We start from the raw sequence: 19,247 nt of genomic DNA, 5'->3' as shown, positions 1-19,247 counted from the left end.
AATGGCAGAGAAAGGCAAGCAGCGAAGTCCTGTATTGCAATATTTTAATAAGTTATGTGAGGAAGGAAATGTAAACTTTGCAAGGTGGAATTGAGGTACAGTAATGGCAGTAGATGTGCAATGCTTACCCATCTAAAAGGGATGCACCGAGACCCAACCCATTGCTGGCAGTAGCAAAGCTGCATTGTGAATTTGAGTTGAATTTTTATTAAATGTTAAAAAAAAAAAAATTGTTTGTCACATCCCTAGTTGTAATTCGCTCAGTGAATGCTTAATTAAACTGCAAAGGTCACCTAAAAATTAGGCATGCTTTGGCGGTACTGACTCAGAGATTAAACCTGAACTCACTGCTGTAAAAACATATTGCTTACTTTTCAGATGAGTTGATAATAGAAAAAAAAGACAAAAAAAGGCTGGAACCAGAAATGATCCAGATTGCACTCCTTTTCCTATCCAATACTAAAGTTGCCTTTAAGTGGAGTGTATGAAACGCTGTTAAGCACTTCTTTGGTTTCAAACAAGAATAAAGCATCAGTAACTTTCATTTTTTCCAGAGGAAATAGTTAAGTCATCGTTTAGGAGGGGCATGACATGCTGATTAAATGTGTACTTTGAGAGAAAATGTTGACACTTTCAGTTGACTATAGGTTTTCTGAACGTTACCTTTGGTTTGGTAGTGGGTGCGTGCGATTTCCAGCAGAACGAAGACGCTGGCCATGCCTCCAAGCCCGGCATTGGTGTACGAGTGTTCCAGACTAGAAACGGTGCACTTCAGTATGTCTAACATACCCTTGTAAACCTTCCTGCCAATCTCCCTATCCTAGGTATTCCTTGAAGAGGTGGGGTTTCAGGTGTCTCCGGAAGGTGGTGATTGACTCCGCTGTCCTGGCGTCGTGAGGGAGTTTGTTCCACCATTGGGGGGCCAGAGCAGCGAACAGTTTTGACTGGGCTGAGCGGGAACTGTACTTCCTCAGTGGTAGGGAGGCGAGCAGGCCAGAGGTGGATGAACGCAGTGCCCTTGTTTGGGTGTAGGGCCTGATCAGAGCCTGGAGGTACTGAGGTGCCGTTCCCCTCACAGCTCCGTGGCGAGCACCATGGTCTTGTAGCGGATGCGAGCTTCAACTGGAAGCCAGTGGAGAGAGCGGAGGAGCGGGGTGACGTGAGAGAACTTGGGAAGGTTGAACACCAGACGGGCTGCGGCGTTCTGGATGAGTTGTAGGGGTTTAATGGCACAGGCAGGGAGCCCAGCCAACAGCGAGTTGCAGTAATCAAGACGGGAGATGACAAGTGCCTGGATTAGGACCTGCGCCGCTTCCTGTGTGAGGCAGGGTCGTACTCTGCGGATGTTGTAGAGCATGAACCTACAGGAACGGGACACCGCCTTGATGTTAGTTGAGAACGTCAGGGTGTTGTCCAGGATCACGCCAAGGTTCTTAGCGCTCTGGGAGGAGGACACAATGGAGTTGTCAACCGTGATGGCGAGATCATGGAACGGGCAGTCCTTCCCCGGGAGGAAGAGGAGCTCCGTCTTGCTGAGGTTCAGCTTGAGGTGGTGATCCGTCATCCACACGGAAGAGCAATATCTCAAGCAAGAATTTAGCTAGGACTGTCTGGAATTGGAGAGGGGAAAACTGAAAACTAGCTGTTATTGGCAGATTGGGTTGGAACTCTCTCTCTTATTAAATAGTTACCACCTGTGATTTCACCAGGCAGGCCAAAACTCCATCACATCAAAACAGGCTGACATTTCTTTCCAAAGACTTGTACTAAAAGGGCGTTATCATAACATATATAAAACAAGAAAATCAAGTTGACTGCACTGGTTCTTTCATCAGCAATGCAGCAACAGATACATGACATGTTGCAAGCATTTCTTAGGCTGTGTTTAGACAGGCAGCCAATTCTGATTTATTTCACTAATTGGTCTTTCGAATAAAAAGACCAGCTCTGAAAAACACCAAATTAATGGAAACATTTCAGAATTGGGCTGCCTGTCTAAACGCAGCCATATTCGCCCAGTTTTTGGTCATGGTGGAACTCATGACCAAAAAGGTTAAAATAAAAAAATCCAATCACATGATTTAGCGGGCAGTTTAAAATACAGGAAGTGACGTTTGACGATGACCTAACGCTTTTACGCGTTGGCTAATAAACAACACTTTCGAAGATGATTTTGCAACGCAGTTGAACTTTAGCTAATTCATTTTATTTATTTGTTTAGCTAACGCATCATAAAGAAAAACAATGTAGAATGCGAAAACGGGTATATTTGTTCTGCTATAAAGTTTCTGGTGCTAGCTAGCTAAGCACAACAACTGGATGGCCTTTATTTTCATGTGTGTTTTTCAGCCAGTGCTGACCAGCGAACTCATCATTTCGCATGTCAACATCCCTGGATTTTCTAAGGATGAAGAGAAAAGTGTCTCGATTACGGTTAAGTCCAAATGAAGAAGCGCCAATCATTCGAGAGGAACACGAAAGGAGAAGGAAGCTGCGAATAGAACAGGTATACCGTAGCGCGAGCTGCAGAACCTGGCACAGGAGTTGAAGGAGGAGTGGGAGCGACAGTAGAGGGAGAAACGGGAGACCCTGCAAAAGTTTTATCAGGACAATCTCCGACTTTTGGGAGAGGGACATAAGTGCCAAAGAAAAATGTAAAACTTCTCAACCCATGTCTTAGCTATGTGTGATCCATTGCAGACTGCCAGTGTAATGTTACTGGATTTTGTTGGAATGTTTAGGGTCATGGGTCTTGCCCCAGATCACAAAATAACTGTCTTTACTTCACTATACAACGGGTTGATCAAGGCACACTTCATGTTTCCCCAGAAGCCTGACTGTGGCAATTGCACAGAAAAATGAGGAGAATAACGTTCGGGCAGATGAACGCTATCGACTCGCCATCAAAGCGCTCAAATCTCAGAGACAGAAAAGGGAGGAACAAAATCGGTGAGCCTATCCACTGGATTTTATTTGGCCAAACAAACATGGCATTTTTACTTTGTTTTATATTAATTAGTTTTTTCTTCTCTCCAAAGTCTTATTGAGGCTAGGAAGAAGGCCATACAAGTGGAGAAGGAGAGGGCAGCAAAAGTGGCCAACCTCCCACCCCTTCCACCCAACCCAATTGAGGTACAATACATGTTTAGGATTCAGGCACATTGTGACCTGTGGTCCTAACTTTCAAAAGTTGTATTATGAACCTGTAGGTTTGGGATGGGAAGTTCATAATCAGATGCTGCATGAAACAATGGAATACAGAACCCACACAACATTCTGAAAGCACACATTTAAAACTATTCCATTGTAGTACGAGCTAACAGTCTGAATGGAGCTTATCAAAACAATACCAGAAAATATATTCTAACATTTTTGTGCATTTCATTTGACTATTAACAGAATATTGAGTCAAGGAAGCTACTTGGAGTGAAGAAATTGGACGTGGATGCCTTCTTATCACATGCCAGAGACTACAGTGGACAGGGAAGTTGACACAGCACAGGTAATCTACTCTTTTAAAGCTAAAAAAAATATGCAATGGCCCAGTGTGATATTTCTAATGTAACCGATGTGTTTTGTTCCCTCAGCCAAAGGCATGGGAGGAGGTGTGGTGCCTGCAGGAGCTAGGACAGGAGGTGCTTAGGGGCAACCACGTGCTGAGGAGGGAACGGCTCACACAGGTACATACTTCTACACAATCACGCTCAACTTGTTGAAGACTATTCAAGTGATAACATGGCAGAAAAGTTAATGTACAACTTTCTGCATTACGAGGCTAAATCTGTCCTGAGCTGTTAAAGGAATGCCTGAAATCCTTTCAATGCATATTGTATGCGTCAAGACCAAGACAACAGCAATACTTATGTTTTTCTGCTGTGTCAGGACCGAGAGCGCCTCCTAATATATAATAATAATATATGCCATTTAGCAGACGCTTTTATCCAAAGCGACTTACAGTCATGTGTGCATACATTCTCCTGGTGGAGCTGGAGCGCATGCATCAGACAGACCTGTTGAGGTGAATGCATTTGATGACTCAGATGCCTGCCCAGATCTTCCAGCTGCTCTCCAAGAGACAGGAGATGAGGGAGGACTGGCAGAGGGACATGGAGTTCACCTTTGAGGACATGTACACTGGAGAGAGGAGTGAGGTGGGGGGTCCAAATCGAGATGGATTTTTCAGTGCTCTACTCTGGCCATGAGTACATAATTTGTTGGTATTGCCCTGGTGCATAGATAAGTTGTTTTACTTGATTGAAATGGAGAGATTTACCTTAATTGAAATGAAGAGATTTACCCTATCCTAGACAGTAGTGTGGACACATCGTTATGACACCTAATTACCATTATTACGTTGGCATGGAGTTTGTCTATTCGTCTAATTAAGCCTGTACTGCTCTCTTGCCTGCAGGAGTGAAATGTGACCTGGTACTGCAGCTGGTCCCAGAGCCTCTCCCAGCTGTGTCCACTGGCAGCCAGGATGTAGACCTAGACCTGGAGGAGGCCACTCCTGACCTTACACCCTCGGCTGGGGCAGAGGAACAACTGGATGAAGGTGAAGTGATGGATGACATTCTGATGTTTGACTCTGTCTTTGATTAATGACTGAATTACTATCAGAGGATGGCTATAGTGTTGTCAAAAAAGGTTATGCAAACTGTAATAAATGGAGTTGGATCATGTGCACAAAGTTAACAATTATTTTGCCTTTAATGGTAGAACCATCCAGGCCTCTAGGTGGTGCTCCCATAAAGGCCTTGAGGAAACTACTGACCCGCGTCAGGTCACAGAGAGACCAGTGGGGCTACCGGAGGCTGGTTGACCCCACGTCTGACTGCCAAACTATTCAGACAGCGGAGTTCTACTTGACCTCAGATGGTACGACTAGTCAGGTTTTCTGGCCAGCGAAAAGCGGGGCCGACCGTTGACCACTAGTCCCAGACTCCGTGACCCCTCTCAGCCAGCCCAAGGTTTGTGAGCCCTTAGTATTTGCTACCAAAAGTTGAAAGAGTCAAGAGAAGTATTGATTGAGAGAATTAGTGTCCCAGTGTTTGTTTGATTATCCACTTCATGTATTATCTGTTCAGCTATAGAGACAACAGAGGAGTACATCATAGCTGGTACCCTGCTCCATCCTGATAAACAAGCCATCAAAATCCACACATTTGAAACAGAGGGGAAGAGAAGGGTGTGTGTTTTTGTATCTATGTATTCATGCATGTCTATAACGTCTGTAATATTTCTGTCTTGAGGGGGATGTATAATAAAACAATTGAATGTATTTACCTCTCTGGGAACGTGTCTCTAAAGCTGAACGATCATAGTTTGACCTGTGGGTGCCTCTGAATCTTTCTTTTTGATTCCAGTATCCTATTTTAGGGAATTTCCAAACAGCAGCCTCTTACAATTCCCCTTCCTCCCACCCACGTCCCTCTGCAGTGATAGAGGGGTCAGTGTTTGAGGAGCCCAGCTTTTCTGTGTCCCAGCAACAGCAGAAGCCCTGGTCAAAGCAACTGCAGGAGAATGAGGGACCAGACAGGTCACCTGTGTGGGGGTCCGACCCACACACTCTCCCCTTGGACACAGAGTCAGGAGCTCCGAGGCACGACCAAGTGGGTTCATTCACAACCCTCACACTCTATTCAATGGCAATATGGGATCAGAGTAAATACTCAAATTTTGATGTTTTAGTATCGACATTGACTCTATATATATTCAGGAATGGGACACTGTCAACCAAGGCAGGACTCTACTATCAGCCCAATGATTGGCCAGCCCTTGGATAAGTCATCCTCACCGGGCCATGGGTGGGACTTTTAGCCAAATTATTGGCCAGCTCTCGGGTCAATCAACCTCACTGGACCAAGGGTGGGATTCGACTTTGAGCAGAATGATTGGCGGACTCTCCAATCAGTCAACCTCTGAGCCAGCTGATTGGTCAGATTCGACTGGACCAGTCATCCCAGTGGCTGGATAAAGGCCAGGATGAGAGCCAGATGATGGGGCCTCTGGTTGGAGAGCTGGATGAGTCTGCTGCCCAATGGAGTGGGAGCTCAGGTAACAGTCAGTGAATATGGATGGAATATTAGTCTGCTTAGGGTGTGTTGGTTTGTGTTATTGCATGTCTTATTTCAGTGTGCAAGAGCACATTTCTTGCTAATGCTGTACTGAACCCCCCCCTACATTAGGAGCTGATGGGTCTAACTCCCTAGGCTGGGTGCATCTGAGAGGCTCAGGCCAGACAGGAGTGTCATCTCACCAAGAGGGAGCCCCTGAAGCCCATTCACAGAGCAGCTCCTTTCCCCCTGGACTAGAACCTCTGCCACACTACCAGTGCCTGCAGTGCTCTGCCACCAGTTTCCAGGAAGTAGACAGGACTGGGGGTAAGTCTATTCGAGATGTTTTCTAATGATGAATCAGGATTTCCTATTTTAATTTTTAATTTTTTTTTAACCTCCTTCATTTCCTACATCTTTGACGTTGACCCACCTAACTAGTATTCACCTTTCCTTCATTTGTTGTGATGGTATGGATGAGTTACTAGGTTCACTGTTAATCATATTTTACTATGTTCTGTCTCTGTGGATCCAGCCTCTGACTCCTTTCACCCCCTCCTGGATGAAGTCACACACTAATAGCATCTTCTGTGATGCTATTAGTTGATCTTTGTGATTTGATTTCTTTCTCCTCTTCTCAGGTGGGCAGTGTGAAGGGGATAATGGACGATTCCATGCTGACCCTGGTGAGCCTGACAGACACTACATTAAAGGACCATGGACTTGCTGAGGAAGGAGAGATGGATGAGGTATCAGACCAAGAAGGCATTGTGGAGAAGGTAATTGCCCAATGACCAGAGGAGTCTGTGAAGACGGAGCAACTGAATCTCGGCTGTAAACTCCTCCGCTGCATGCATTTTGTTGGGTGGTCTCTGACCTTGGTGTGATGTTTTCTAGGAATCCGAGTGGACAGTGTTGCCAGAGGAGGATGCCAGCCTACAGGAGGAAGAGACAACCCCCTCTCATGCAGGTGAGAACCAGAAGACCTGACACTTCTGACTCTTCTCTCTTTCCTTCTGAGTCCTTTCTTGGTCTGTACAAGGTTCTGAAGTGCTTTAAGTACATATGTGAATCCTTGTTTATACTTTTTTTCTTTTTCCATGGCAAGTGATGCTGCTGGAGTTCCAGTCGTGTCCCAGCATGAATCTAGAGGAGGCCTTCCAGCAGAAACGCAGAGCCCTGATCCAGAGGTCTGCCTGCAGGGTGGAGGAGATTCAGGCCAAGATGGCTGAAGCCAAAGCAAACACCAGGGCCCAGTCTGAAACCACAGACCAGGGCCAACACAACCACCAGGGCCTAGTCTGACCCAACCACTGTTCAGTCATCCACTACTAAACCCAGGAGAGAGGGGAGGAGTGCAGAGTCAACCCATGCAGGAGTGGATGCCAAGCAGATAAAGCATTAGCCAAAGCTCCAAACTCCCTTGCAGCCTCCCTTGCTAGGTAACAATGGATACGTCTAATATTGTGTTAACAACCAACCAACACGTGGCAACTCTTGGGGAAGGAATAGGGGGGTTAGTGATGGGTCAAACACTTGGTCTTAGGGGTTGTACTGTTACTGAACAGAGTCCTCTCTTTGTCCTCGGTGAGTGAAGCCAAGCTGAAGAAGGTTGGGGAGGTGAGGATCAGCACTCCTGAGATGAGGAAACAGGATGTGGCTGACATGCGCCAGAGAACAGAGAGGTGATACGTTCTTTCTATTCTGCTGGAACAAGACCCAACCACACATCACGTAAACTTGATATCTGACTCTGGTACCTTGGATGCTTTTTCAGTGCCACCCGTTTCTCATGGTCTCTGCAGGTTGTACAGCTGACTAGATGAGGTGAAGCTTCAGGAGGTCAGGAGCAGACAGGAGGCATATGCCAAAGAGTTTCGCCAGGTAACATTTAAAATACCCCAATTTTTAAACATGATATTGTATCTGGCATTACTGTATATTGAATTAATTGAAAGTTGAAGTGGATTGATATACATCAACATTAGTCAGTTTGAACTGATATGAATTCTGTTTTCTCTCGTCACAGAAGCTACGGGCCAAGCAGTTTCCGCAATGGTACTGAATATCAGTTTTATCTGTTGTGTGTTCTGTTTGCACTTATTTTGTACTTCCATGTGTATTTGTACAGTTTAATCAGTAATGTAAAATATATTTTAAAAGTGTGTATATAATCTACATTCAGTGTATTCATCACAATTTACTACTGTGTTCACACAACAAAAGCAGCCAGTGCACTATTGCACCTTGAATACTGTAGGTACACACATTGCATTATGAGAATGTTATGTTGCCTGTAAAAATATTTTTGTTTTAGGTTTTTATAGCCAATAAAGTTGCTTTTTGCTGATTTTGCCTATCCTTATAAGTTGAATTATGGGAGGCCACTTGAACTGAAAAGATTGGAAAACTTCCACCATTTTAAAAGGTGATACACTGGGCATATTCATTACGTTGATTCTGTTACAAAACTTATCAAACGGGAGGAGACCTACCTGAATTTGTCCAATAGAAACTCCTTTCGCTGTTTGCTTCCATAATGAATACGCCCCAGCTCATTATACGGTGGTTTGATGAATGTCTTATTGCATCGAAGGGCATTCTTGAGCGTGCGTGATTTCCCTATAACTAACACACAGTATATTTCCACGGTAGAATTCAATGGATATAGTTAATTCTTACATATTCTATGTTTGAGCTGCTTTGAAAGCAAAAGTCTAATTGAAAACCATTATTGGCATTGTTGAATTCGTTTTTCATAATGGTAAGCCAGTACTAAACAACTAAGAAGTATGTTTGGTTGCCATGGCAACTACTGTTCTATATAGTAAACTTGCTAGCTATTTCTAGCGGCAAATGTGGTCAATTATAGCCATGGTATAAAAAGGATAATCAACTCGGACTCTGCGTTCTCTGGAAAATAATGCAACTCTGTGGAAGGTCACTCCGCTGGCACGTCGTGGAACATACTGTACCTTCCACGTCATTCATTATTTTCCAACGCCTCGTTGATTATCCCTTATTTAACAATAGATTGGAGTATACAGTGTTTCTAAAACCATGTGTAGGTTACCACTTAATCTGTATCCATACCCATTGGATGCAGTGATCACAATATAGTAGCCATATATATATATTAGAACCAAAGTTCCAAAAGCTAAACCTAAAATAATGTTTGAAAGTTTTCGTGTGGATGATGTAAAAAAACATATTTTTTGGTCACAACAGCATCAATGTATAACCTTAGACCGTCCCCTCGCCCATACCCAGGCGCGAACCAGGGACCCTCTGCACACAACAACAGTCACTCACGAAGCATCGTTACCCATCGCTCCACAAAAGCCACGGCCCTTGTAGAGCAAGGGGAACCACTACTTCAAGGTCTGAGAGCAAGTGACATCACCGATTGAAACGCTATTTAGCGTGCACCACCGCTAACTAGCTAGCTATTTCACATCCGTTACACTGGCATTGACAGCTTAAATTGAAGGCTACTGAGGATGGTAGTTGACTATGCCCATGGCTATCTGTCATATCTTTAATCTTAGTCTAGAGGAAGGTGTTTGTCCTCAGGCCTGGGGGGAAGCCAAAGTAATTTCGCTACCCAAAGGTGGGAAAGCAGCCTTTACTGGTTCTAACAGCAGACCTATAAGCTTGCGACCAGCCCTGAGCAACTTTTGGAAAAAAATGATGTTAGCAAATACAATGCTATTTCTCTCTTAAACCTCTCCATTATTGGTGTTCCCCCCACGGGATGGTTAAGCTAACGTAGGCTAATGTGATTAGCATGAGGTTTTAAGTAACATGAACATTTCCCAAGACATAGATATATTGGATATTGGCAGAAAGCATAAATTGTTGTTAATCTAACTGCACTGTCCAATTTACACTAGTTATTACAGTGAAAGAATACCATGCTATTGTTTGAGGAGAGTGCACAATTAAGAACTTGAACATGTATTAATAAATCAATTAGGCACATTTGGGCAGTCTTGATACAACATTTTGAACAGATGGTTCATTGGATCAGTCGAAAACTTTGCACATACACCGCTGCCATCTAGTGGCCAACATCTAAATTGCGCCTGGGCTGGAATAAGACATTATGGCCTTTCTCTTGCATTTCAAAGATGATGGTACAAAAAAACACAGTTTTTTTTCTTTGTATTGTCTTTTACCAGATCTAATGTGTTATATTCTCCTACATTTAATTTACATTTCCACAAACTTCAAAGTGTTTCCTTTCAAATGGTATCAGGTCCTGAGCTACAGGCAGTTAGATTTGGGTATGTCATTTTAGGCGAAAATTGAAAAAAAGTGTGGATCCTTAAGAGGTTTTAACAAATTGACAACAGCCTTTCAGCATGCATAAAGAAAGGGGCACTCAACATGTACTGTACTGACACAATGACTGATTATTGGTTGAAAGAAATTGATAAGATTGTGGGAGTTGCACTGTTAGATTTCAATGCATTGATGTTATTAACCATAACCTGTTGTTGAGAGAACTTATGTTTAATGGCTTTTCAACCTCAGCTCTGAATATCAGCTCACGATATGGCAATCTAAAATAACTCAAAGGGTTTTCTTTAATGGAAGATTCTCTAATGTTAAACCTGTAGCGTGTGGTGTACCGCAGGGCAGTTCTCTAGGCCCTCTACTTTTTTCTATTTTTACCAATGACATGCTACTGGAATTTAACAAAGCAGGTCTGTCTATGTATGCTGATGATTCAACCATATACGTGTCAGCATCCACAGTTAATGAAGTCCCTGAAACCCTTAACACGGAGTTGCAGTCCATTTTGGAATGGGTGGCCAGTAATAAACTGGTCATGAACATCTTTAAAACTAAGAGCATTGTATTTGGTCCAAATCTTTCCCAAGCTATAGACCTCAGCTGAATCTGGTAATGAATGGTGTGGCTGTTGTACAAGTTGAGGAGACTAAATTACTTGGCATTAGCTTGATTGTAAACTGTCATGGTTAAAACAAATAGATTCAATAGTTATAAAGATAGGGACAGGTTTGTCTGTAATAAAGAGATGTTATGCTTTTTTGACACCACACTCAGCAAAGCAAGTCCTGCAGGTGCTAGTTTGGTCTTATATTGATCATTGCCCAGCTATGTGGTCAAGTGCTGCCAAGAAAGACCTATTCTCAGCAATCTACACATAATACCACATAATGACAAAGTGAAAACAATAAAAAACATACCTAATTTAGATAAGTATTCAGACCCTTTGCTATGAGACTCGAAATTGAGCTCAGGTGCATCCTGTTTCCATTGATCATCCTTGATGTTTTCACAACTTGGAGTCCACCTGTGGTAAATTCAATTGATTGGACATGATTTGTAAACTCACACACCTTGTGACGGTCCTGAATTTTTCTGAACCGTCTCAGTGCAGCTCCTTCCAATAGGGCGCTTTCCCTTTAATTCCCAATTAAATAGCCAGCATCAGCTGCGCAAAAGTGGGGTTGTGATGGAGACGTGACTGCAGGATGTGTTCAACCCTCAGTTCCCGAAGCTTCTCTATTCCGTTGTTTTGTTGCCTAATAGTTTAACCAGGATGGGATCCACTCTTTGCGTCCGTGGACTACCCCTCTCCGTTCTTCGTGGCCTTTCTCCGCTGGAGATCTATTGGCGGATTGGATTGTCTGACTGACCGACTGACTACAACCTTTTTAGTATAGGTATTTAATTAGTTTTGATGTGAGGTATACTGTGATGATTTATGTAGTTAGTTGTAGTTGAGGACTTAGTAAGAGTTGATACGCTTTAAGTTCTGTGGTAAAATAATTGTTATATTGATGGTATGTTTAATACTGTGTTTACGCTCTTTTTAGGCCAGAGGTACAGGACATTTCTGGAGGAACCAGAACTCATTGTGTTATATTATTATATGTGTGTGTAATCATTGATGTTGTTAATACAACCCACGCAAAATAATATAGTTGTTTTTGAAGTTCTTTCCAATGTTTTAAGGGTTTATGAAAAGTTTATTTCCATCCTGACTGTTACACAAGTCCTTTGTATTGGTTTAGACTTGACGGACCAGATGGGACTCATTCCCACCCAAACTAAAAGGAGAAACCAATGTTTTCTCTGGTAGGCACAACCTACCTGGCACCCCTATAAATAATAACCTCAAGTCAAAACCGTTACAACCTGTCTATATAAGGTCCCACAGTTGACAGTGCATGTCAGAGCAAAAACCAAGCCATGAGGTCAAAGGAATTTCCCATAGAGGATTGTGTCTAGGCACAGATTTGGGGAAGGGTACGAAAACATATCTGCAGCATTGAAGGTCCCAAAGAACACAGTGACCTCCATCATTCTTAAATGGAAGAAGTTTGGAACCACCAAGACTCTTCCAAGAGCTGGCCGCCCGGCCAAACTGAGCAATTGGGGGGAGAAAAGCTTTGGTCAGGGAGGTGGCCAAGAACCCGATGGTCACTGACAGAGCTCCAGAGTTCCTCTGTGGAGATGGGAGAACCTTACAGAAGGGCAAACATCTCTGCAGCACCCCCCCAAACAGGCCTTTAGGGTAGAGTGGCTGGACGGAAGCCACTCCTCAGTAAAAGGCACATGAGAGCCCGCTTGGAGTTTGCCAAAAGGCACCTAAAAGACTCAGAAACGAAGATGGAACTCTTTGGCCTGAATGCCTAGCATCATGTCTGGAGGAAATCTGTCATCATTCCTATGGTGAAGCATGGTGGTGGCAGCATCATGCTGTGGGGATGTTTTTCAGCAGCAGGGACTGGGAGAATAGTCAAGATCTAGGGCAAAGATGAACAGAGCAAAGTACAGAGAGATCATTGATGAAAACCTGCTCCAGAGCACTCAGGACCTCAGACAGGTGTCGAAGGTTCACCTTCCAACAGGACAACGACCCTAAGCACACAGCCAAGACAATGCAAGAGTGGCTTTGGGACAAGTCTATGAGTAAAGGGTCTGAATACTTGTGTAAATGAGAGATTTCAGTTTTTTTTTTTTTTTAAATAAATTTGCAAACATTTCTAAAAACCTGATAATGCTTTGTGGGGTATTGTGTGGGGTATTGTGTGTAGATTGATGAGAGAAAAAATCAATTGAATCCATTGTAGAATGAGGCTGTAACGTAACAAAATGTGGTAAATGTCAAGGGGTTTGAATACTTTCCGAATGCACTGTAGTTAAGATGCAGCGGATCCAGAACAGGGCGGCACGTCTTGCTCCTTATTGTAGCCAGAGAGCTAATATAAATACTATGCATGCCAGTCTCTTTTGGCTATGTGTTGAAAATTCCTAATTGTTTGCATAGTCAACTTACGCACAGCTCTGACACACACTTACCCCACCAGACATACCACCAGGGGTCTTTTCATAGTCCCCAAATTCAAGAAAGCGTAGAGTATCATATCGTGCCATTATTGCATGGAACTCCTTTCATCTCATATTGCTAAAATATATAGTCTCTCTCTTGTCCGTTCGTTCGTTCATACAGGACACATGTTATTCTATTCCTGTCTCTCTCTCTCTCTCTCTCTCTCTCTCTCTCTCTCTCTCTCTCTCTCTCTCTCTCTCTCTCTCTCCTCTCCGTATCTCTCTCTCTCTCTCTCTCTCTCTCTCTCTCTCTCTCTCTCTCTCTCTCTCTCTCTCTCTCTCTCTCTCTCTCTCTCTCTCTATCTATCTATACATGTTATTCTATGCCTGTGTCTCTCTCAGGCAGAGATGAGTCGTGTGGCCAAGCAGCTGCAGGAGCAAGACCTCCTGCTGGAAGTATCCAGGCAGAACTTCAGAGACACTATCAGCTAAAGTTAAATTGCAGATTGAGCTGTGGGTGCTAAAGCTAATACTCATAGGAATTAATCATCTCTATGAATGACGAATAAATAGGATCTCAATGATAATGCTAGCCACACACATCCACCACATCCTCTCTTTCTGCTCCACACGGAGACTCTGAAGGTTGACTACGCCGGACTTCTGCAGAGTTCCGCAGTTGCCCAACAGACAGTTGTCACTCAGTGGGAGCTGTTGGATCGTACCAGGGGAGGTTGTGAGGACAGACGGGGACAGTGCAAAGACTGAGGTGCAGCTGCCATGTCTCTTAGAAAATACATAGCCTAAGAGCACAAGGTTGTTAAAACCTAACTGTGCTTTGCATTGTCTCTTTTTATAGTGTCTGTGGATGTCCTTAAATGTTACAGTATGTTCTTATCTCTCTGTCTTTTGGTCACAGATGTGCATTGTGGTCACCAAGCTAGAGGGTGAGAGGTGTGCGCTGGAAACGCAACTCGCTAAAGTCAAGGTACTGTACTGCCAAAGATCTCTGATGGGTCTCCGCATTATGAAAAGGGTCTCCACATTATTAAAAGGATCTCCGCATTATGAAAAGGGCAGCATTATGAAAAGGGCCTCGGCATTATGAAAAGGGTCTCAGCATTATGAAAAGGGTCTCCGCATTATGAAAAGGGTCTCCACATTATTAAAAGGATCTCCGCATTATGAAAAGGGTCTCCGCATTATGAAAAGGGTCTCAGCATTATGAAAAGGGCCTCCGCATTATGAAAAGGGCCTCCGCATTATGAAAAGGGCCTCCGCATTATGAAAAGGGCCTCAGCATTATGAAAAGGGCCTCCGCATTATGAAAAGGGTCTCCGCATTATGAAAAGGGTCTCTGCATTATGAAAAGGGTCTCTGCATTATGAAAAGGGCCTCAGCATTATGAAAAGGGTCTCCGCATTATGAAAAGGATCTCCGCATTATGAAAAGGGCCTCAGCATTATGAAAAGGGTCTCAGCATTATGAAAAGGGTCTCCGCATTATGAAAAGGGCCTCCGCATTATGAAAAGGGTCTCAGCATTATGAAAAGGGTCTCAGCATTATGAAAAGGGTCTCCGCATTATGAAAAGGCTCTCCGCATTATGAAAAGGGCCTCCGCATTATGAAAAGGGTCTCAGCATTATGAAAAGGGTCTCAGCATTATGAAAAGGCTCTCCACATTATGAAAAGGGTCTCAGCATTATGAAAAGGGTCTCTGCATTATGAAAAGGGCCTCCGCATTATGAAAAGGGCCTCAGCATTATGAAAAGGTTCTCCGCATTATGAAAAGGGCCTCCGCATTATGAAAAGGGTCTCCGCATTATGAAAAGGGCCTCAGCATTATGAAAAGGATCTCCGCATTATGAAAAGGTTCTCCGCATTATGAAAAGGGCCTCCGCATTATGAAAAGGGCCTCAGCATTATGAAAAGGGTCTCAGCATTATGAAAAGTGTCTCAGCATTATGAAAAGGGTCTCCGCATTATGAAAAGGGTCTCCGCATTATGAAAAGGGTCTCCGCATTATGAAAAGGATCTCCGCATTATGAAAAGGGTCTCCGCATTATGAAAAGGATCTCCGCATTATGAAAAGGGTCTCCGCATTATGAAAAGGGTCTCCGCATTATGAAAAGGATCTCCGCATTATGAAAAGTGTCTCAGCATTATGAAAAGGATCTCCGCATTATGAAAAGGGTCTCCGCATTATGAAAAGGGTCTCTGCATTATGAAAAGGGTCTCTGCATTATGAAAAGGGTCGCTGCATTATGAAAAGGGTCTCTGCATTATGAAAAGGGTCTCTGCATTATGAAAAGGATCTCCGCATTATGAAAAGGGCCTCCGCATTATGAAAAGGGTCTCCGCATTATGAAAAGGGCCTCAGCATTATGAAAAGGATCTCCGCATTATGAAAAGGTTCTCCGCATTATGAAAAGGGTCTCTGCATTATGAAAAGGGTCTCTGCATTATGAAAAGGGTCGCTGCATTATGAAAAGGGTCTCTGCATTATGAAAAGGGTCTCTGCATTATGAAAAGGCTCTCCGCATTATGAAAAGGGTCTCCGCATTATGAAAAGGGTCTCAGCATTATGAAAAGGGCCTCAGCATTATGAAAAGGGTCTCCACATTATGAAAAGGGTCTCAGCATTATGAAAAGGGTCTCCGCATTATGAAAAGGGTCTCTGCATTATGAAAAGGGTTTCAGCATTATGAAAAGGGTCTCTGCATTATGAAAAGGGTCTCTGCATTATGAAAAGGGTCTCTGCATTATGAAAAGGGTTTCAGCATTATGAAAAGGGTCTCTGCATTATGAAAAGGGTCTCTGCATTATGAAAAGGGTTTCAGCATTATGAAAAGGGTCTCAGCATTATGAAAAGGGTCTCTGCATTATGAAAAGGGTTTCAGCATTATGAAAAGGGTCTCTGCATTATGAAAAGGGTTTCAGCATTATGAAAAGGGTCTCTGCATTATGAAAAGGGTCTCTGCATTATGAAAAGGGTCTCTGCATTATGAAAAGGGTTTCAGCATTATGAAAAGGGTCTCAGCATTATGAAAAGGGTCTCTGCATTATGAAAAGGGTCTCTGCATTATGAAAAGGATCTCCGCATTATGAAAAGGGTCTCTGCATTATGAAAAGGGTCTCTGCATTATGAAAAGGGTCTCTGCATTATGAAAAGGGTTTCAGCATTATGAAAAGGGTCTCAGCATTATGAAAAGGGTCTCTGCATTATGAAAAGGGTCTCTGCATTATGAAAAGGATCTCCGCATTATGAAAAGGGTCTCTGCATTATGAAAAGGGTCTCAGCATTATGAAAAGGGCCTCCGCATTATGAAAAGGGTCTCTGCATTATGAAAAGGGTCTCCGCATTATGAAAAGGGTCTCTGCATTATGAAAAGGGTCTCTGCATTATGAAAAGGGTCTCAGCATTATGAAAAGGGTCTCTGCATTATGAAAAGGGTCTCTGCATTATGAAAAGGGTCTCCACATTATGAAAAGGGTCTCAGCATTATGAAAAGGGTCTCCGCATTATGAAAAGGGTCTCTGCATTATGAAAAGGGTCTCCGCATTATGAAAAGGGCCTCCGCATTATGAAAAGGGTCTCTGCATTATTAAAAGGATCTCCGCATTATGAAAAGGGTCTCCGCATTATGAAAAGGGTCTCAGCATTATGAAAAGGGCCTCCGCATTATGAAAAGGGCCTCCGCATTATGAAAAGGGCCTCCGCATTATGAAAAGGGCCTCAGCATTATGAAAAGGGCCTCCGCATTATGAAAAGGGTCTCCGCATTATGAAAAGGGTCTCTGCATTATGAAAAGGGTCTCTGCATTATGAAAAGGGCCTCAGCATTATGAAAAGGGTCTCCGCATTATGAAAAGGATCTCCGCATTATGAAAAGGGCCTCAGCATTATGAAAAGGGTCTCAGCATTATGAAAAGGGTCTCCGCATTATGAAAAGGGCCTCCGCATTATGAAAAGGGTCTCAGCATTATGAAAAGGGTCTCAGCATTATGAAAAGGGTCTCCGCATTATGAAAAGGCTCTCCGCATTATGAAAAGGGCCTCCGCATTATGAAAAGGGTCTCAGCATTATGAAAAGGGTCTCAGCATTATGAAAAGGCTCTCCGCATTATGAAAAGGGTCTCAGCATTATGAAAAGGGTCTCTGCATTATGAAAAGGGCCTCCGCATTATGAAAAGGGCCTCAGCATTATGAAAAGGTTCTCCGCATTATGAAAAGGGCCTCCGCATTATGAAAAGGGTCTCCGCATTATGAAAAGGGTCTCAGCATTATGAAAAGGGTCTCTGCATTATGAAAAGGGCCTCCGCATTATGAAAAGGGCCTCAGCATTATGAAAAGGTTCTCCGCATTATGAAAAGGGCCTCCGCATTATGAAAAGGGTCTCCGCATTATGAAAAGGTTCTCCGCATTATGAAAAGGGCCTCCGCATTATGAAAAGGATCTCTGCATTATGAAAAGGGTCTCAGCATTATGAAAAGGGTCTCTGCATTATGAAAAGGATCTCCGCATTATGAAAAGGGCCTCCGCATTATGAAAAGGGTCTCCGCATTATGAAAAGGGCCTCAGCATTATGAAAAGGGCCTCCGCATTATGAAAAGGGCCTCCGCATTATGAAAAGGGCCTCCGCATTATGAAAAGGGCCTCCGCATTATGAAAAGGGTCTCCGCATTATGAAAAGGGCCTCAGCATTATGAAAAGGATCTCCGCATTATGAAAAGGTTCTCCGCATTATGAAAAGGGTCTCTGCATTATGAAAAGGGTCTCTGCATTATGAAAAGGGTCGCTGCATTATGAAAAGGGTCTCTGCATTATGAAAAGGGTCTCTGCATTATGAAAAGGCTCTCCGCATTATGAAAAGGGTCTCCGCATTATGAAAAGGGTCTCAGCATTATGAAAAGGGCCTCAGCATTATGAAAAGGGTCTCCGCATTATGAAAAGGGTCTCAGCATTATGAAAAGGGTCTCCGCATTATGAAAAGGGTCTCTGCATTATGAAAAGGGTTTCAGCATTATGAAAAGGGTCTCTGCATTATGAAAAGGGTCTCTGCATTATGAAAAGGGTCTCTGCATTATGAAAAGGGGTTCAGCATTATGAAAAGGGTCTCTGCATTATGAAAAGGGTCTCTGCATTATGAAAAGGGTTTCAGCATTATGAAAAGGGTCTCAGCATTATGAAAAGGGTCTCTGCATTATGAAAAGGGTTTCAGCATTATGAAAAGGGTCTCTGCATTATGAAAAGGGTTTCAGCATTATGAAAAGGGTCTCTGCATTATGAAAAGGGTCTCTGCATTATGAAAAGGGTCTCTGCATTATGAAAAGGGTTTCAGCATTATGAAAAGGGTCTCAGCATTATGAAAAGGGTCTCTGCATTATGAAAAGGGTCTCTGCATTATGAAAAGGATCTCCGCATTATGAAAAGGGTCTCTGCATTATGAAAAGGGTCTCTGCATTATGAAAAGGGTCTCTGCATTATGAAAAGGGTTTCAGCATTATGAAAAGGGTCTCAGCATTATGAAAAGGGTCTCTGCATTATGAAAAGGGTCTCTGCATTATGAAAAGGATCTCCGCATTATGAAAAGGGTCTCTGCATTATGAAAAGGGTCTCAGCATTATGAAAAGGGCCTCCGCATTATGAAAAGGGTCTCTGCATTATGAAAAGGGTCTCCGCATTATGAAAAGGGTCTCTGCATTATGAAAAGGGTCTCTGCATTATGAAAAGGGTCTCAGCATTATGAAAAGGGTCTCTGCATTATGAAAAGGGTCTCTGCATTATGAAAAGGGTCTCCACATTATGAAAAGGGTCTCAGCATTATGAAAAGGGTCTCCGCATTATGAAAAGGGTCTCTGCATTATGAAAAGGGTCTCCGCAT

At 43.2% G+C, this 19,247-nt stretch overlaps 1 long non-coding RNA gene across 10 annotated transcripts; it reads left to right on the top strand.

Moving 5' to 3' along the window:
• The first annotated feature begins 2,111 nt into the window (after nt 1–2,111).
• On the top strand, nt 2,112–8,406 carry LOC118392955 (uncharacterized). Of its 10 annotated transcripts, none has more exons than XR_004827495.1 (17): nt 2,112–2,506; nt 2,830–2,949; nt 3,039–3,132; nt 3,400–3,502; nt 3,588–3,680; nt 4,041–4,151; nt 4,412–4,555; nt 4,720–4,970; nt 5,088–5,188; nt 5,367–6,057; nt 6,189–6,383; nt 6,698–6,835; nt 6,954–7,026; nt 7,165–7,498; nt 7,654–7,741; nt 7,862–7,940; nt 8,086–8,406. It is a non-coding gene; the product is annotated as an uncharacterized LOC118392955 (long non-coding RNA). The 10 variants fall into 10 exon arrangements; XR_004827479.1 differs by having other exon boundaries at nt 3,588–4,151; nt 5,367–5,612; nt 5,720–6,057; XR_004827488.1 differs by having other exon boundaries at nt 3,588–4,151; nt 5,367–5,612; nt 5,692–6,057.
• The last annotated feature ends 10,841 nt before the right edge of the window (nt 8,407–19,247 follow it).

Source organism: Oncorhynchus keta, chromosome 1 (assembly GCF_023373465.1).
Source record: "Oncorhynchus keta strain PuntledgeMale-10-30-2019 chromosome 1, Oket_V2, whole genome shotgun sequence".
NCBI lineage: Eukaryota > Metazoa > Chordata > Actinopteri > Salmoniformes > Salmonidae > Oncorhynchus > Oncorhynchus keta.
Note: the sequence above shows the minus strand (reverse complement) of the source record. Positions and strands in the feature narration are given on the sequence as shown.